General features: G+C 39.0%; 1 protein-coding gene across 1 annotated transcript in view; it reads right to left on the bottom strand.

Moving 5' to 3' along the window:
• The window catches only part of FBXW4 (F-box and WD repeat domain containing 4), a 120,854-nt gene that overhangs the window by 18,705 nt on the left and 85,539 nt on the right, over nt 1–16,610 (bottom strand). The window lies entirely within an intron of this gene.

Here is a 16,610-nt window from a genome sequence, read left to right as displayed (position 1 = left end):
GTTAGAAATTATAGCAGCAGCAATGTTCTTTTGTGCAGTGTCCCTAGGCCTGGCTGCTGCTTGGTTACATGACCACAGGGCAGGGAAACAGCGGTGGACAGATTTACCAGACTTGCAAAATTAAATAGCAAGCAAAAAGGTTGAGAACAGTACAGTCCTGAGTTCCTGAGAGCTGTGTCCTTACATGTCCAGCATTAAGGAGTGGAGGGGGGAAGATGCCTGGACACCAGCTCTCCAGGTTCTGGCCGGTGCTTGGCAAAGAACAAACAGTGATAATGATACCCTGTTAACAACGTGGGGGTAGCAGCAGTCCAACAGCACCCAGCCCCAGCACCTGCTGCTCTCTGATCCCACAGGCTTGATGGGGGAGATAAAATGCTAAGGAAAACCATCTTGTAGAAAGCAATAGCTTTGGGGGTAGGGAAGGAAGTGATGGGGTGGAGCATGGGCAAGCCACTGATTTATAATCAAAATTGCAGAGTAGTACAGTTCTGACCAATAAAAGTTCTTCTTGAGTCATTCCTATCCCATCTGTTTTCCTATCTGAAGCTAATTCCTCAGCCTATGTGGTATGGTTCCATTCTCCCTGCGTTTCCTCTTAACCCAAGAGACAAAAGTGCATTTCAGGATGAATTCACAGAGCTGCCATAGGGGGAGACCAAATACAGTCACTCCAGTCATGCCATCATTGACCCCCGATTTAGGAAGCACCTTCAATCTGGGGAGCACTCTCTGAAAGATGAAGCCCCAAACTACAAAGCCAAGGAGATGTCATAGCCCCTCCTACCCCCCTGTTCTGACATTTTTCACTTTAGTGTAATCCATTAATAACTGGTAAAGCCAATTACCTGGGGTTGGAAACATAATAGCTGCTTGGAAATCATTCAAGCAAGCAATTGGGCTCTTCAGAACTTTAAGGGGGTGGGGAGAAAGCCATCAGAGACACAGGCATTTCTTAAGAAGGTCTGTAACAGACCTCTGACTGGCTATAGGTCTAAATTAGTGACAAGGTAAGTCAACAGGGAGGGAGATGGGAGGAACCTGAAACCTTAATCCCTGCCACTCCAGCAATCCTGACCTCCCAGCAGGCTTGTAGGGAAGGGATTTAAAGACCAACTCTCTAGTCTCCTTTTCTCTTCCCCATCTTGTCTACTATACCCTAGCCCTGGGAATAGGAAAGTGCCCCAAGACTCAATGTGCCTAGTAATTTCTTCCATTACTGAAGCATTCTGCAAAACTAGTGATTGCCTTTCCAAATCCAATTTCTTTCCTAAGTGGCCCCTTTGCTCTCTGTGCTTTTTACAAATATCTGCAGTGGTACGCACAAGTGACTTATTTCAACATTCAGTAAATTTGTGACCTTATCAATATGGGGAGAGCCAGAACTAGCAATTCTAGCCTCAGGACAAACAGCATACATGGTGCCCTTAAATGAACTTCAAAGGCAAATTCAGCTGATTAGGGTGGAGAGAAGGGAGAGAGTAAATCATACAGAAGAAACTTGGCCATGAATACACAAAAGTCTTGGAGGGGAAGAGGAGGCTAGAAGGAGACAGAGGTCCCAAGACACCAGCTTCTGTAGACAGAGACCCCAGTATACCACAAGGCAATAGAGCAGGGGATGAGGACTGGGGACAGCAGAAAGGTAAAAGTCTATCTGGTGTAGAAGCCAGTCAGAACGTAAGGGAAGAATGCACTATCTTCTTGCAGTTTCCTTTTTTAAAATTAATTATTCTTGCTAACTAGGCAGTGAGTTTTTGTTTTCAAATGAAATTATATTTGTAAAAAGCAGTTATCACAGTACCTGGCACATAGTAGGCACTATATAAATGCTTATTCCCTTCCCATTCACCCTTCCCCTTGTGTCTTACTGAAAGTGCACAACTGCTATAAGAAACTTCTAAATTTCAGTGCCCTGGAACAAAGTATTGATTGGCGCCATCCTAGTTACGGCTCCAATTGTGGTTTTTATTTCCAATGGTGCAGATTACAACTCATTCAAGTCTTCCCATCCTGTATGGTTCTTGTCAATGTCTTCTCATGAAACCTTCATGAGAGTCCACCCAATGAGCTAGAGGCCTTCTGAGTCTCTACAAAGCATGTGCACTGTCCCTCTATCCACTTTCACATTCTTCTTGGTTGATATCTTTTACATTTCTTACATTTTTTAATGGCGACATGAATAACCCATTTATGCCCACAATATTTTCCTATGCTGCTCTTTAGGTGACCCATTACATTCATTCTCTGGAGCCTGCAGCTTTCCATGATTCCACTGCCAAAAGAATACTGGTCATTTCAAGAAGACTAGACTCATCAAAAGTACTAAGCCAATTACACAATGCAATCTAGAACACTTTCTTCTTCTAATTACACTCTGGGCCCAGGTCCTTGACCATCTGTATTGCTACACTGGATTAGCCCTAGGAACTGAACTATCTATCCAATCTCATGTTACAGAATACTTGGACAAGATGTATTCTCTATCCATTTATTTATCTGGTTTTCCTGTGTGGATGGTCTGGCCAAACTCTTTGAAGTAACCATGGAGCACTCATTAGGAAGCTCTGTGGTGTTTCTAGGGCATGATGAAATAAGCATAATGTCTTCTACATCAAAAAGAGTTCATCTACAGAGGGTCCCTTTTCCATTCTGCCTCTGTGTTGGATATAGGATCACAGAATCAAAAATCTAGATCTGAAAGGGCCTTTAAAATTCATACAGTACAATCCCCTCTTTTTTCAGATGAGGCAATTAAGGCCCAGAGATGTAAGTGACTTGACCAAGATCACGAAGGTAGCAAAGTAGCAAAGGCCACATTTGAACTCAGGCCTGGGGGCTCCATGTTTAGCACTCTACATTCAGCGCTCTTTATTGTACCATACTGCCTTCCATCTTTACAGTAACAAACACTTTTTGTCTTCAAAATTACGTCTGCTATTAATCTTCCATGGCTTTGACAAAAGCATGGAAGATACCTCCTTGAAGGAGAATTTTTAAGGCAGTTCCCAGAATCACCTCCAGTGGCTGGCAATGTCTCCTTCCCTATAGCCTCTCCCTTATTGGTGAGCTCTTCCCTGAACCTCCATTTGAGAAAATACCCACTACAGCCATCATGTCCTTTTCAAACTCAGACCAGACCATAATACCCCAGACTACCTTGTCCCTACATGGGCAAACATATTCCATTCTTGCCACCCATACTTTTCACTTCTCTTTTTTATGTTGTTTATACCCACTAGAAAGTCAATTCCTTGAGGGCAAGGACTATCTTTCTTTTTTGCTCTTTTTTTGTATCCCAGTACTCAGAACAGTTCCTGGCACATAGGAAGTGCTTAATATATGTAATATCTACCAATTTTTTAATGAAAACTTTTATTGATGTCTTTTGTTTTACAATACCTATATTTTCCCCTTGTAGTCCTCTCTTCTCCCTCCCATGGAGCCACTTCTTATAAAAAAATTTTTAATAAAGTGAAAGAGAAAAAAAATTGGCAAAACCAACCAATACATTTAAAAAATCTGATATCATATGCTGTATTCCACATTCATTCCAAATGCTTTTAAAAATATTAACAAACAGAGGCAGCATGACATAGTGGATAGAGATCCAGCACATACTGACTGAATAACCCTGGGAAAGTCACTTAATTTTCTCAAAGTTATAAGAACTCTCTAAGACTGTAAATTGCAGAGAGAAGATGCCAGTCGACCTACATTTGTAGAGGAAGTTTCCTCATCTAGGAATTATCTATAACAATTAAAACAAAGGAGTTCCTATCCCTAACTCTAATCAACAATCAGCCCAGCAGGATCTTCTAATCCACAGGTTCCCAAAGTGGACAATACAGACCCCTGGGGGGCACTGGAATGATCCAGGGGGGTGACAGTAGCCTTGGGTGCAACTGGGGAGGTGCTGAATAAAAATAAGGGGGTGGTGGAAGCATAAGGAAAGAAGATAAGAAAATTTTGAAAATAGTTTATACATATTTCATCTGTTGTGGAACAGGGTTAAAGTCATAATGATTACATTATTTTCCAAATAAACACACAAAATGCAAGTTATAACCAATCAGTGGTCAAATCCACTGACAGTCTTAACAAGCAAGTGTTGGCAGGGGAGTGTGTTGCATTGTCTTGAAGCCCAGTATGCATCGGCAGGAATATGTGCATGTGATGACTTGTTTACAATATGATACTATACAGTTAGATGATGCAATATTATGTCATCAAAATTTCAGTGCAGGAAAAAAACCCACAAATTTTCAATATTTTGTGTCACTTAAAAATATGTATTTTATATATTTTTGAAATTATACAAATTTCAAAAAAAGGGTTAAAGAAAGTAGATTTCTAAGGGAGTACAGAGTAAATTTTTTAGGTTTTTGGGGGGGTAGGGCAATTGGGGTTAAGTGACTTGCCCAAGGTCACACAGCTAGTAAATGTGTCAAGTGTCTGAGGCCGGATTTGAACTCAGGTACTCCTGACTTCAGGGCCAGTGCTCTACTCACTGCGCTACCTAGCTGCCCCCAGGGTAATTTTTTTTTAAAGGGGGCAGTAAGCCAAATAATTTTGGGAACTTCTATCTGTGTTCCTTTCAGTCAACTGTATAACTGGGGATAGCTAGGCATATCAGTGGATAGAGCACCAGCCCTGGAGTCAGGAGGATTGAGTTCAAATCTGGCCTCAGACACTTGACACTTACTAACTGTGTAACCCTGGGCAAGTCACTTAACCCCAACTGCCTCACCAACAAAAAAAATTGTAAAACTGAAAATATGTGATCTGCTGTAGAATATAATTTGTGAAAGCCTTAGTATGCGTGCAGATTATTCTCATATAGATTCTGTAGAAATAAGAAAACAGATATAGCAGTCAGTAGTTACTGGTACTTACTTTCTTGATTGCCTTTTTTTTGGTAGTAATATCATTCATGATTTTTTCCCAAGAATTTGGCATTCTTGCATCTTTCAATTATTTTGAAAATCAATCCTTTAGGGCCCTCAAAACTGTTTTGTCTGGGATGGACCTTCTCTTCTGGGTGTATTAGGTCTGATCCAGCTGCTCTTTGTTTTCTTTAGGGCCATTTTTAAATTTTCTGATGTTGCACATAGGGAAAATGATGTTAGAATCTAAATGTCACTGATAGAGAAAAGAGTTCATTATAAAAATTTTGACAGATCTTTTCTATTTTTGTTTGTCTATTACTTGTACTCCCAATTTGATCCATATGTATTCTCAGGCTGATGTGGCTTATGTAACTGGATCTCACACAAAGGTTTCTATAATCTTTCTCTCTACTACTTCTTGCTGTTTTATGACACAGCACCATTCATTGTCTTCTACCACCCTCCTTCATAAAATTTTCACAAACAAGTTTTACTCTAACCCAGTGTTGCCCTTGACTGTCATATCTGTCCATTTTGCAAAGAGGTTGTGTCTTCCCTGACTGAGGCAGTTTCTAGACTCTCTTGGTCTCCTCAATGTAGTGACTGATTTGTATAGGCACTTTTAATGACTCTAGGCTTTTCTCAGGAACAAAGCCCCATCTTTTAACATCAATATTCTCCTGATAATGCTATATAGCTGCAAACTATGGAATACAACAATCTCCAAAGAATCAGAAATCCTTAAGAAATGCAAAAAATCTCTTATGTCTGTTCCTTTATCCATTTTGCATTTGGAGGGCAGGGCATTAAAAGCTTGTTTAAATAGATCTGGTTGGACTGTCACTCCATAATAATGTTTAATTGCCAGGAAAAAACCTTTTTAAAAGAAACTAGAAAAAACTGATTAAGAATCTGATCTATCAGTTCTCCTGGATCTTAGAGATGGAAGGAACCTCACAGATCAATCAGTACCTGAAGCAGGAAAACTTTCTACAATATCCCTAATAAATTGTCATCTATACTCTGACTATCTGAGGCAGTCAATTCCATTTTTGGAAAGTTCTAATTGTTAGAAAGTCCTCATTCACATGCACCTGAATCTACCTGCTTGTCATTTCTATTCATTGGTCCTAGTTCTTTCCTCTCCATCTCACATGGCAATTCTTTAAATATTTAAAGCCTTCAATCTTCCCTTTTCTCATCCTACTTCCAACAAACCTATGCAAAGTCTTCTTCCTTAAGTGATCTGAGTTCCTTCAATTTATTCATGTGAAATGGTTTTGAGTCACCTCCCCCACTGTCCTCTAGACACAGACCAGTTTGTCAGTGTTTCTTCTAAAACGTGGTAGCCAGAAATGAACATAAACCTCCATATGTGGTCAGTTGTGGTAGGAATCTATGTTGCAGGTATAAGAAGCTGTGAATGAGAAACTTTCTCATTCAAGAAGGAAGAGCAGTAACTCAGGGTCAGAAAATGAAGGTAGATCCTTAACCTCAGAATGTATCTGCATTTGTGTTTAAAAAGTCAGCCCTTTAGAAAGCATGTCAGTCTACTTACTTAGAAAGTGCTTCGGAAAAGTTCTAGTACTTCCTACTTGCAGTTATTAAAAGTTGAGTTTTATTCATCAGGAAAGGACATGGAATAAATCAGGAATCAGTCAGTGACCATTCCAATCTTCCTTTCCCTGAACTCTTGCTATACTGTCTATACCACACATTTTAGCACTCAGTATTTATCTCATATCATTCTGTTTCATGTGTCAGCTTCCCAACCACCCATCAATGAATATTTATTAATCATCTACTATGTACCAGGCACTGTTAGGTGCTAGGGTACTTTAAAATAATTTGTAAAATATTTTATAATTTACAACAAGCCTTCAAATAATTATCTCATTCAATTAAAGATATGGGTCACATCTTTTATGTGCTCACTCTATTCTCCCCACTCAGCACAGAGCAGAGCCCTAAGCTTATCCAGGGTACTCAATAAATATTTGTTGATTGATTAAAAGAGCAAACACATATTGACATTTCCATTGCTCCTCTTAAAAGCTATCTATAGAGATTTTCTTTCCTAATGTATCCAATTTAGGGTCTAAAACTACAGAACAAAAGCACTTCCTTGGTGAAAAGTAGAAGATTCATACAACTCATGAGCCCCAGAGCAGCCAGAGAAAGCATATACTCTCTGCAGACTGCAGACTGGCCAGAAGCTAGATAGTTCTAGCTTAAGTGCAAGAGTTCAAAGCCAGCTTCCTGGCCAAAAAGCCAAGAATCAAGGGCTGAAGGCATCTCTATCTCTAAAGAAAAGCATAAGAAGTTTTAAAGACTCAGATTTGAATGGTGCTGAAATGACTCAAATAGGAATGGGCTGGGGTGGGGGGGAATAGGAGATGAAGGAAATACCCTACAGCCATCTCAAGTCCAAATATGGTCTGAGAAAAACAGAGACACAAGAACCTGAGAAAGGTGGGGAAGGGGTAGATAACAACAACAATTCACACTTCCATAATGTTCTTACAATTTATAAAGCACTTTACTTGCATTATTTCATTTGGTCCTCACTACAACTCGGTGAAATAGGCAGCAAGTACAGTCATTCACGTTTTACAGATCAGGAGGCTAAGGCTCAGATAAAGTACTTTACCTAAAGTTATACAGCTAATAAATGATAAAATTTAGACTCAAATCTATCTTCTGACTTCAAATCTAGTATTCTTTTTACTATATCATGCTGGGTTCTAAAACTGGTATGTTTTGTTTTTAAAAATAATAATCACTTCCCAATAAATGGCTACCCTTCTTCCATAAAAGTATTCCTTAAAAAGTTAAATAAAATAATCCAATATTGTGATTGCAACTGACAATAGTACATACTGTATTTCTTGTTAGATGTTGATGAGATGGAAGGGAAGAAGGATGGTGGAGAAAGAGAAAGAATAGTACCAGGTGATAGATAGCAGGGAGGCTGGTGGAGGTAGCAAAGAAGAACGGGAAGAAGAGGATAATGGGAAGAGAAAGAAAGGGGGATGGTTAAAAAAAAGAAGGTAGAGAAAATGGCTGATAGTGGAGGAAACAAAGAGTAGAGTTTGTGAGGAGAAAGACAGTGGATAGATGATGGGGAATGAAAGGAGAGAGAATAATGGGGGGGGGTGAAAGAGAGAGAAAAGATGGTAGGAAAAGAAGGGAAGGAGGCATATTCCCCTAACTGAAAGTGGAAAGGACACTGGATTGGGAGGTGGAAAAGACCTAGATTTTTTAACCTAGGAAACTTGCCAGATATGTGACCCTGGGCAAATTGCTGTACTCCTTCCCCCAACTTCAGTTTCTTTATCTATAAAAATGCCTAAAAGGGCTACTGTCAGAAACAAGGAGATTCTGTATGTAAAGTCCTTTACAAACCTTAAAGTGTTATATAAATGTCAGCTGTTAGTCTTTTTCAAGCTCCAATTTTTCATAGCAATTTGAATTCTGACTTGTATTAAATACTTTACATATATAATATATGGATGTACATATACATGTGGACACATACACACATATATCAATCTGTATGTCTAAGCTCCCCCGTTAAATGGTAAGCTCATGGAGGGCAGGAACTGCCTTAATTCATTTTTGTTTTCTTGACAACCAGCACACCCAGTGCTTTGCTTGTAGTAGACTACACTTAATAAAGTATTTGTTAAAATGAAAAATAGAAAGAGGAGAATGGAGAGAAATAGAAGGTGAGAGGGAACATAAGACAAGGTGGTAAACAGCAATCTAAGAAGGTAAAAAGTGGTAGATCTTCCTAGAACTAATGAGGGTTTGGAAGCTTTGACTGTGAGAGGGCAGCAATTGCCACTGTGGCCTGGCCGTCTGCAGTGTGCAGTGCCCCAGGCTTGTGGAGTCTTCAAGCCCATGCTGACAAACTTTGGCAAGGGAGGCCACCAGAGCTGTCAAATCATTCACCAACATGCCCATCAAGTGTATTCAGCTCTCTCCAACCCACACTGGCATTTTAATTACTGTTGGGTAAACTAATTTGTACAAATGAAGGTAACTCTGCCTAATAGAATATGCAAGCTCTCTGACCTCTGACAGGCACTGACACAAGATACAAAGGCAGCCGAGGAAGGCTTTTTATCTGAGCCTTATTACTCTCTATTACTCCAATTAGTCAAGCTCCAGTGCTCCTAATTGGGGGAAAAATTGCAATTAAATCAATTTTTGATGGGCTGCAAGTGGGCTCCCGAACCGCCTTGCCTGTGAAACACTGATATTATAGCAGCAAAGGTCAAAGTCCTCATAGGCACCTGTGGGCATCCCCCCCTTTCCCTCTGTCCCCTCCTCAAATACCTCGATGAAACCCCTGCCCTCCTCAGCACGGCCAGTGAGGAAGGGGAGGAGGGAATCATTAGAACATGTCAGGTCTTATCGCTGCCGCTGGTGTCCGCTAACCCCAACAGTTGACATCATTATGGAAGGTAATTCCCAAAGCATGAATGTAGTGCGAAGGTCACACAAACTCAGTGCAAGAGGAGGGGGATGGTGATGAAGCAGCTATAACAGTAAAAACATTGTGAAGGAGGGATCAGCAGAGTGGGAAAGAGATGATGACAGAGAAAGAACCAGTAAGAAAAACAAGAGTTCCTCTATCAGGTCCAACTTGGGCTGGCAACCATACTAAAGGGAAGGAAAACAAATGTTTGGGAAGAAAAAAGAAGAGGAGTCTTAAGAGCACCCGACTTGGAGTCAGAGGACCCAGGTTCCAATATTTTCTCTGCCACTTACTATGTGTGTGACCTCGAGCAAGTCCCTTCCCAATTCCATGCCTCAGATTCCTCATCTACAAAATAAGGGTCTAATGACTTCTAAGATCCCTTGCAGGTCTAAATATTATGAATTTTAGTCAAAAGTCCCCTTAATGCACAGCTGAGGAGCCTAAACCTGGGATACTCTTTTTCAAGGACCAAACAAAGGAGATTTCAATGGCCACAGGATAACAGATTACAACTATGAGTCTGTTTCAATCGCAAAAGGCAAAGGCTGGGAAGGGACACGACTTTAGTCTATAACATTAGAAAGTGAATGGATGGGTGAACATGAATCTATCTGTTAAAGTGAATCAAATTTCAAATATTTAAACTAGAGGTCTCCTTTGAAGCTTGAATAGAAGCTCTTAGAGATTTGAAAACTGAGGGAATGTCCATCAATTGGGGAATTATGATATATGTTATGATATATGTGATATAAGTTATGATATATGAATGGATGTGTTCTAGGAAATGGTGAAGGGGACAGTTTCAAAGAAATATAGGAATGTTTTTATAAACTGATGCAAAGTGAAGTAAGCAGAACCAGGAGAATAATATAAACAATAACCATAATACTGTAAAGACAAACTTCAAAAGACTCATGAACTCTGATCAACACCAACCACAATTCCAGAAGACTCATGATGAAACATGCTACCCAGCTTCAGATGGAAAAGCGATGGTCTCAAAGTGCAGCCTAAGGCATTTTTTTAACATCATCAGTGTGGTAATTTATTTTGACTCTACATGTTTGTAAGGGTAATGGTGTTTCTCAATTTTTCACGGGGCAGGGGGAAGAGGAAAAAGTTGGTATGGAGAATTTAAATCTAAAAATAAAATAGAATTGAATTTTAAAAAAAGAATCTGAGCAGAGCATGCTTAGGACAGATGTTATAGAAGTTCTATTTAACACAATGAAGCCTCCATTATTTCAAGAAATAGTACAGGCTAAACACAGAGATTCAAAATTAATTCAGATGAATTGAAGGATGATAGAAACATGGGTCTAGCAATAAATTATCAAAGAAAAATAGGATATCCCTAACCTGTCAGGATTTTATTCTGAAAGGTGGTACCAAGACGGCAGAGAAAAGGGAGGTTCTTGCCTGAGCTCTCCCAAATTCCCCTCCAAATAACTTTAAAATAACACCTCAAAACAATCCTGGAGTGGCAGAACTTACAAAAGGATGGGGTGAAACAATTTTCCAGCCCAAGATAACTTAAAAAGGCAGCAGGAAATGTTTGTCACACTGGGGTGAGAGTGGAGTGCAATCCAGCACAGGCTGCCCCCAGGAAGCCAGCACTGGGGCCCCTGCACCCTAGCACCAGTTAGCAGCAAGGCTCTGCAACTGAGCATAAGCCAGCACTGGGGGTTCAGGCACCAGGTACCAGACATCGAGTAATGGGCCATGCCCAGCTCAAGCCAGCAGCAGGCCTTGTGGACACTGAATTGTTAGCAATGGCTTCCAGAGCTCTCAGACCACAGATGATAAGGGGATCAGACAACTGGTCAGAAGGAGATTATGGGGTTCCCTTTGTTGGCAATGAGTGTAGGACTCAGCTGCATTGGTCATACATGACTACAGGGGAGCAGGGACCCTGGTCACATTTCTAGGGCATAAAAGAGTGCTTGTGCTCAATCACAGACCAGAGCACAGGCCCAGTGAGAAATAAACACACCTCTCCTTAGATCATACCACCTTGGAAGAAATGACAACTTACAGACCCCCCAGAACTTCCGAAAACAGCTGCACAAAAAACCTGAGGCTTGAGACAGTGCTCCCTCCACCCTAGAATCACAGCCCAACTTTAACATAAAGGTAAAGTCAAGAAATAAGCTGGAAAAATAAGCAAACAATAGAAAAAACCTGACCGCAGAAAGTTACTATGGTGATAGGGAAGACCGAAACACAAACTCAGAAGAAGACAACAATGTAAAAAGAGCTACCAAAAAAGCCTCAAAGAAAAATGCTAATTGGACCCAAATCCAACAGGAATTCCTGGGAGGGTTAAAGAAAGAGATGAGCGGTAGAGCAAAAATTGGGAAAAGAAATGAGAGTGATGCAAGAAAATTATGAAAAGAAAATTAACAGCTTAGTAAAAGAAGCACAAAAATACTAGTAAAAAAACAACCAACCTTAAAAAATAGAATTGACCTAATGGTAAAAGAGCTACAAAAATCCAATGAAGAAAAGAAAAAAGCAGAACTGGCCAAAGGGAAAGAGGTACAAATGCTCACTGGGGAAAATAATTACTTAAAAATTAGAACTGGGCAAGTAGAAGCTAATGATTCCATGAGACATCAAGAAACAATAGAACAAAATAAAAAGACTTTAAAAATACAAGAAAATGTGAACTTTCTCATCGGAAAAACAACTGACCTGGAAAATAAATCAAGGAAATATACTTTAAGAATTATTAGACTACCTGAGAGCTATGACCCCAAAAAGAGCCTAGACATAATTTTCAAGAAATTATCAAAGAAAATTGCCCTGCTGGAAGAATAAAAGGTCCAGAATATCAAGGGAATTAATGAAAAGAAATGCTAGGGAAAGTGCCCTAGCCACACCACATATTAAACCGTACTATAAAACAGCAGTCACCAAAACTACTTGGTACTGGCTAAGAAACACAGTGGTGGATCAGTGGAATAGGTTAGGTACACAAGATGCAGTACTCAACAACTATAGCAACCTACTCTTTGATAAATCCAAAGAATCTAGCTTCTGGGTTAAGAATTCACTCTTTCACAAAAACTGCTGGGAAAATTGCAAAATGGTATGGCAGAAACTGGGCACAGACCAATATTTTATACCACATACCAAAATAAAGTCAAAACGGGTTCATGATTTAGGAATGAAGGCTGATACTATATGCAATTTGGGAGGGCGAGGAATACTTTACCTGTCAGATTTATGGGAAAGGGAAGAATTCATGACCCAACAAGAGATAGAGAGTGTCACAAAATGCAAAATGGATAATTTTGATTATGTTAAATTGAAAAGCCAATGCAACAAAGATTAGGAGGGAAGCAGAGAACTGGGAGAAAATCTTTACAACCCGTGTCTCTGATAAAGGCTTCATATCTATGAACCAAATTTATAGGAATACAAGTCATTCCCCAATTGAGAAATGGTCAAAGGATATAAACAGGCACTTTTCATATGAAGAAATTAAAGATATCTATAGTCATATGAAAAAATGCTCTAGATCACTATTGATTAGAGAAATGCAAATCAAAACATCTCTCCTGTCAGATTGGCTAACATAACAAAACAGGAAAATGATAAATGCTGGAGAGGATGTGGGAAAACTGGAACATTGTGGCATTGTTGGTGGAGTTGTGAACTGATCCAGCCATTCTGGAGAGTAATTTGGAACTATGCCCAAAGGGCTATAAAAATGTGCATACCCTTTGACCCAGCAATACCATTTCTAGGGCTATATCTCAAAGAGATCATACAGGTGGGAAAGGGACCCACATGTACAAAAATATTTATAGCACCTCTTTTTGTGGTGGCAAAGAATTGGAAATCAAGGGGATGCTCACCAGTTGGGGAATAGCTAAACAAATTGTGGTATATGAATGTAATAGAATACTACTGTGCTATAAGAAATGAGGAGCAGACGGACTTCATTATAACCTGGAATGACTTATATGAACTGATGCTGAGTGAGGGGAGCAGAAACAGGAGATCATTATACACAATTACAGACACACAGTATCTGTAAGGACTAACTCTGATAGACTTAACTCCTCTCATCAAAACAAGGTTCAAAGCCAGCTCCAAAAGACTCATGATGGAAAAAGCTATGCACATTCAGAAAAAGAATTATGGAATCTGAATAATGACTGAGGCAAACTTTTTGTTCTCTTTTTTTCCTTCTTTTTTTGGTTTCATTTCTCCTTTCTCATGATCCATTCCATTTGTTACAATTCTTCTTTACAATTGGACTATTATGTAAATAAGTTCAATGTGAAGGTATATGTAGACCTACATTAGATTACATGTCATCTTGGAGGTGGGGGGAGGTGAGGGAGAGAAAATTTGGAACCCAAACCTTGTGGAACTGAGTGTTGTAAACTAAAAATAAAAAATAAATTTATTATTAAGAAAAAAAGAAATAAAAAAAAGAAAAAAGAAAACTGCCCTGATATTCTAGAATCAGAGGGTAAGGTATTAAAAAGACTCTATTGATCCTCTCCTGAAAGAGATCCTCAAATGAAAACCCCCAGGAATATTGTAGCCAAATTTTAGAGCTCCTAGGTCAAGGAGAAAATATTACAAACAACCAGAAGAAACAATTCAAATATTGTGTTGCTATAGTCAAGATAACATAAGATTGAGCAGCTTCTACATTACAGGATTGGAGGGCTTGTATATGATGCTCCAGGGGGCAAAGAAGATAGGCTTACAACCAAGAATCACCTACCCAGCAAAACAGTATAATCCCTCAGGTGGGAAAAATGGATATTTAATGAAATTGAGGACTTTCAAGCATTGCTGATGAAAAGACCAGAGCTGAATAGAAAAATTTGACTTTCAAATACAAGATTTAAGAGAAGCATTAAAAGGAAAACAGGAAAGAGAAGCCATAAGGGATTCAATAAGGTTAAACTATTTATATTCCTACATAGGAAGATAATACTTGTAACTCTTAAGAACGTTTATCATCATTAAGGCAATTAGAAAAAGTATACAGAGGGCACAGGTGTGAGTTGAATATGATGGGAAGACATCTAAAAAATGTAAAAAACATGAAAGAGGAATACACTGGGAGGAGGGGGAAGGGAGAGGTAGAATACAGTAATGTATCTCACATAAAAGAGGTGTGAAAGAGTTTTTACAGTGAAGAGGAAGGTGGGAGGGGGAGGAATGCTGGAACTTCACTCTCATCAGAATTTGCTCAAAGAGGAAATGACATACACACTCAGCTGGGTACAGAAATCTATCTTACCCTATATAGGAAAGTAGGAGAGGAAGAAGATAAGAGAAAGGTAGGGCGGGCTGATAGAAGGGAGGTGGAGGAGAAGGAAGGCAGTAGACAGAAGCAAAACACTTTTGAGGATGCACAGGGGGGGAAAGGAGACAGAGAATAGGATAAACAGAGGGGGGAAATAGGATGGGGGGAAATACACAGTAATCTTAACTGTGAAAAAAATGCTACAGCAAATTTCTCTGATAAGGGGCTCAAATACATAGAGAACTAAGTCAAATTTATAAGAATACTAGTCATTCCCCAATTGATAAATGGCCAAAGGATATGAACAGGCAGTTTTCAGATGAAGTAATCATAGCTGTCTATAGTCATATGAAAAAATGTTCTATATCACTACTGAAATGCAAATTAAAACAACTCTGAGGTACCACCCCACACCTATCAGATTGGCTAATATGACAGAATAGGAAAATGACAAATGTTGGAGGGGATGTGGGAAAATTGGGACATTAATGCATTGTTGGTTGAGTTGTGAACTGATCCAACCATTCTGGAGAACAACTGGAACAATGCCCAAAGGGCTATAAAAGCATACATACCCTTTGATCCAGCAATACCACTACTAGGTCTGTAACCCAAATAATTTTTTTTAAAAAAGGAAAAGGACCTATATATACAAAAATATTTATAGCAGCTCTTTTTAAGGGAATTCCCATCAATTGGGGAATGGCTTGTTAGTTGTGGTATATGATTGTGATGGAATACTATTAACTACAAGAAATGATGAGCAGAATACTCTCAGAATGGAAATTGTGCTTTAGTTATAAAAATTAACTTGCTTCATGTATAATTTTATATTTTCATAGTTGGTTTTCAAGGAATTAATAAACAAAACTAGACTTCGGTCTGCTTACAAGAACAAACTAAGCCATTTAAAAAAATTTTTCACCCAGTCAATTATGTCTCTGGGGAAAGCAGGATGTATAAACTATTTGAAATATGTATAAATAGAGAAGGCATTTTTTGTAAGACATATTTTGTAAAACGAGAAAATATTTCATTTTAGCAATAATTGTTTCTGACTTTAAAAAGCTGCAGAAGAAACTATATTGTACTATAGGTGTTGCAGAATTACAATAAAATGTTTTGTTACCAAAACAAAAAAAAGAGTAAGAAAAACCTGGGAAGGCTTACATGAACTGATGCAAAGTGAAATGAGCAGAACGAGAACACTGTACACAATAACAGCAATACTGTACAATGATCAACTATGAATGACTTGGGTATTCACAGCAATACAATGACCCAAGACAATCCCAAAGGACTTATGATGAAAAGTGTTATCCACCTCCATAGAAAGAACTGATGGAGTCTGAATGCAGATCAAAGCATACTTTTTTAAACTGTATTTTTCTTGGGTTTTTTTTTGGTCTGTGTTTTCTTTTATAACATGACTAATATGGAAATGTTTTGCATAACTGTACATGTATAACATATATAAAATTGTTTGCCTTCTCAATGAGGGGACAGGGGGAAAGAGGAAGGGAGGAAAGGAAGGAGAGAATTTGGAACTCAAAACATTTTTTAAAGGAATGTTAAAAATTATTTTTACATGTAATTGGAAAAAATGTTAATTTTTTTAAAAAAAGAATTCTGTTCTGGATAGACTGTGAACCTGACCAAGGGTGGCAATGTTAGTTTTTATGTTCAGGAGATCCTATTGGGTAAGATTTCTGCAAAAGCAGGTCAGTGTCCCTGAAGTCCCTGCCCCACCTCTCAGGACCTAACACTTCCAGACTGAACAAATGGTAAGAAAAATTGACAAAGACAACATACATACATTGGCGGGGGGGGGGGGGGGGGGGGGGAGGGCCTCTCCCTCTTGTTACTGGACAATGATAGGACAAGTTCCTATTTCTCACACTTAGAAGTCTAAAATCACACAAGTCCCAATCATTTCTCAGTCCACGAAAGCTAGCCT

The sequence above is a fragment of the Trichosurus vulpecula genome, chromosome 8 (genome assembly GCF_011100635.1).
Source record: "Trichosurus vulpecula isolate mTriVul1 chromosome 8, mTriVul1.pri, whole genome shotgun sequence".
Classification (NCBI taxonomy): Eukaryota; Metazoa; Chordata; class Mammalia; order Diprotodontia; family Phalangeridae; genus Trichosurus; species Trichosurus vulpecula.
The sequence above is the reverse complement of the archived record's forward strand: the minus strand, read 5'-3'. Positions and strand labels throughout refer to the sequence as shown.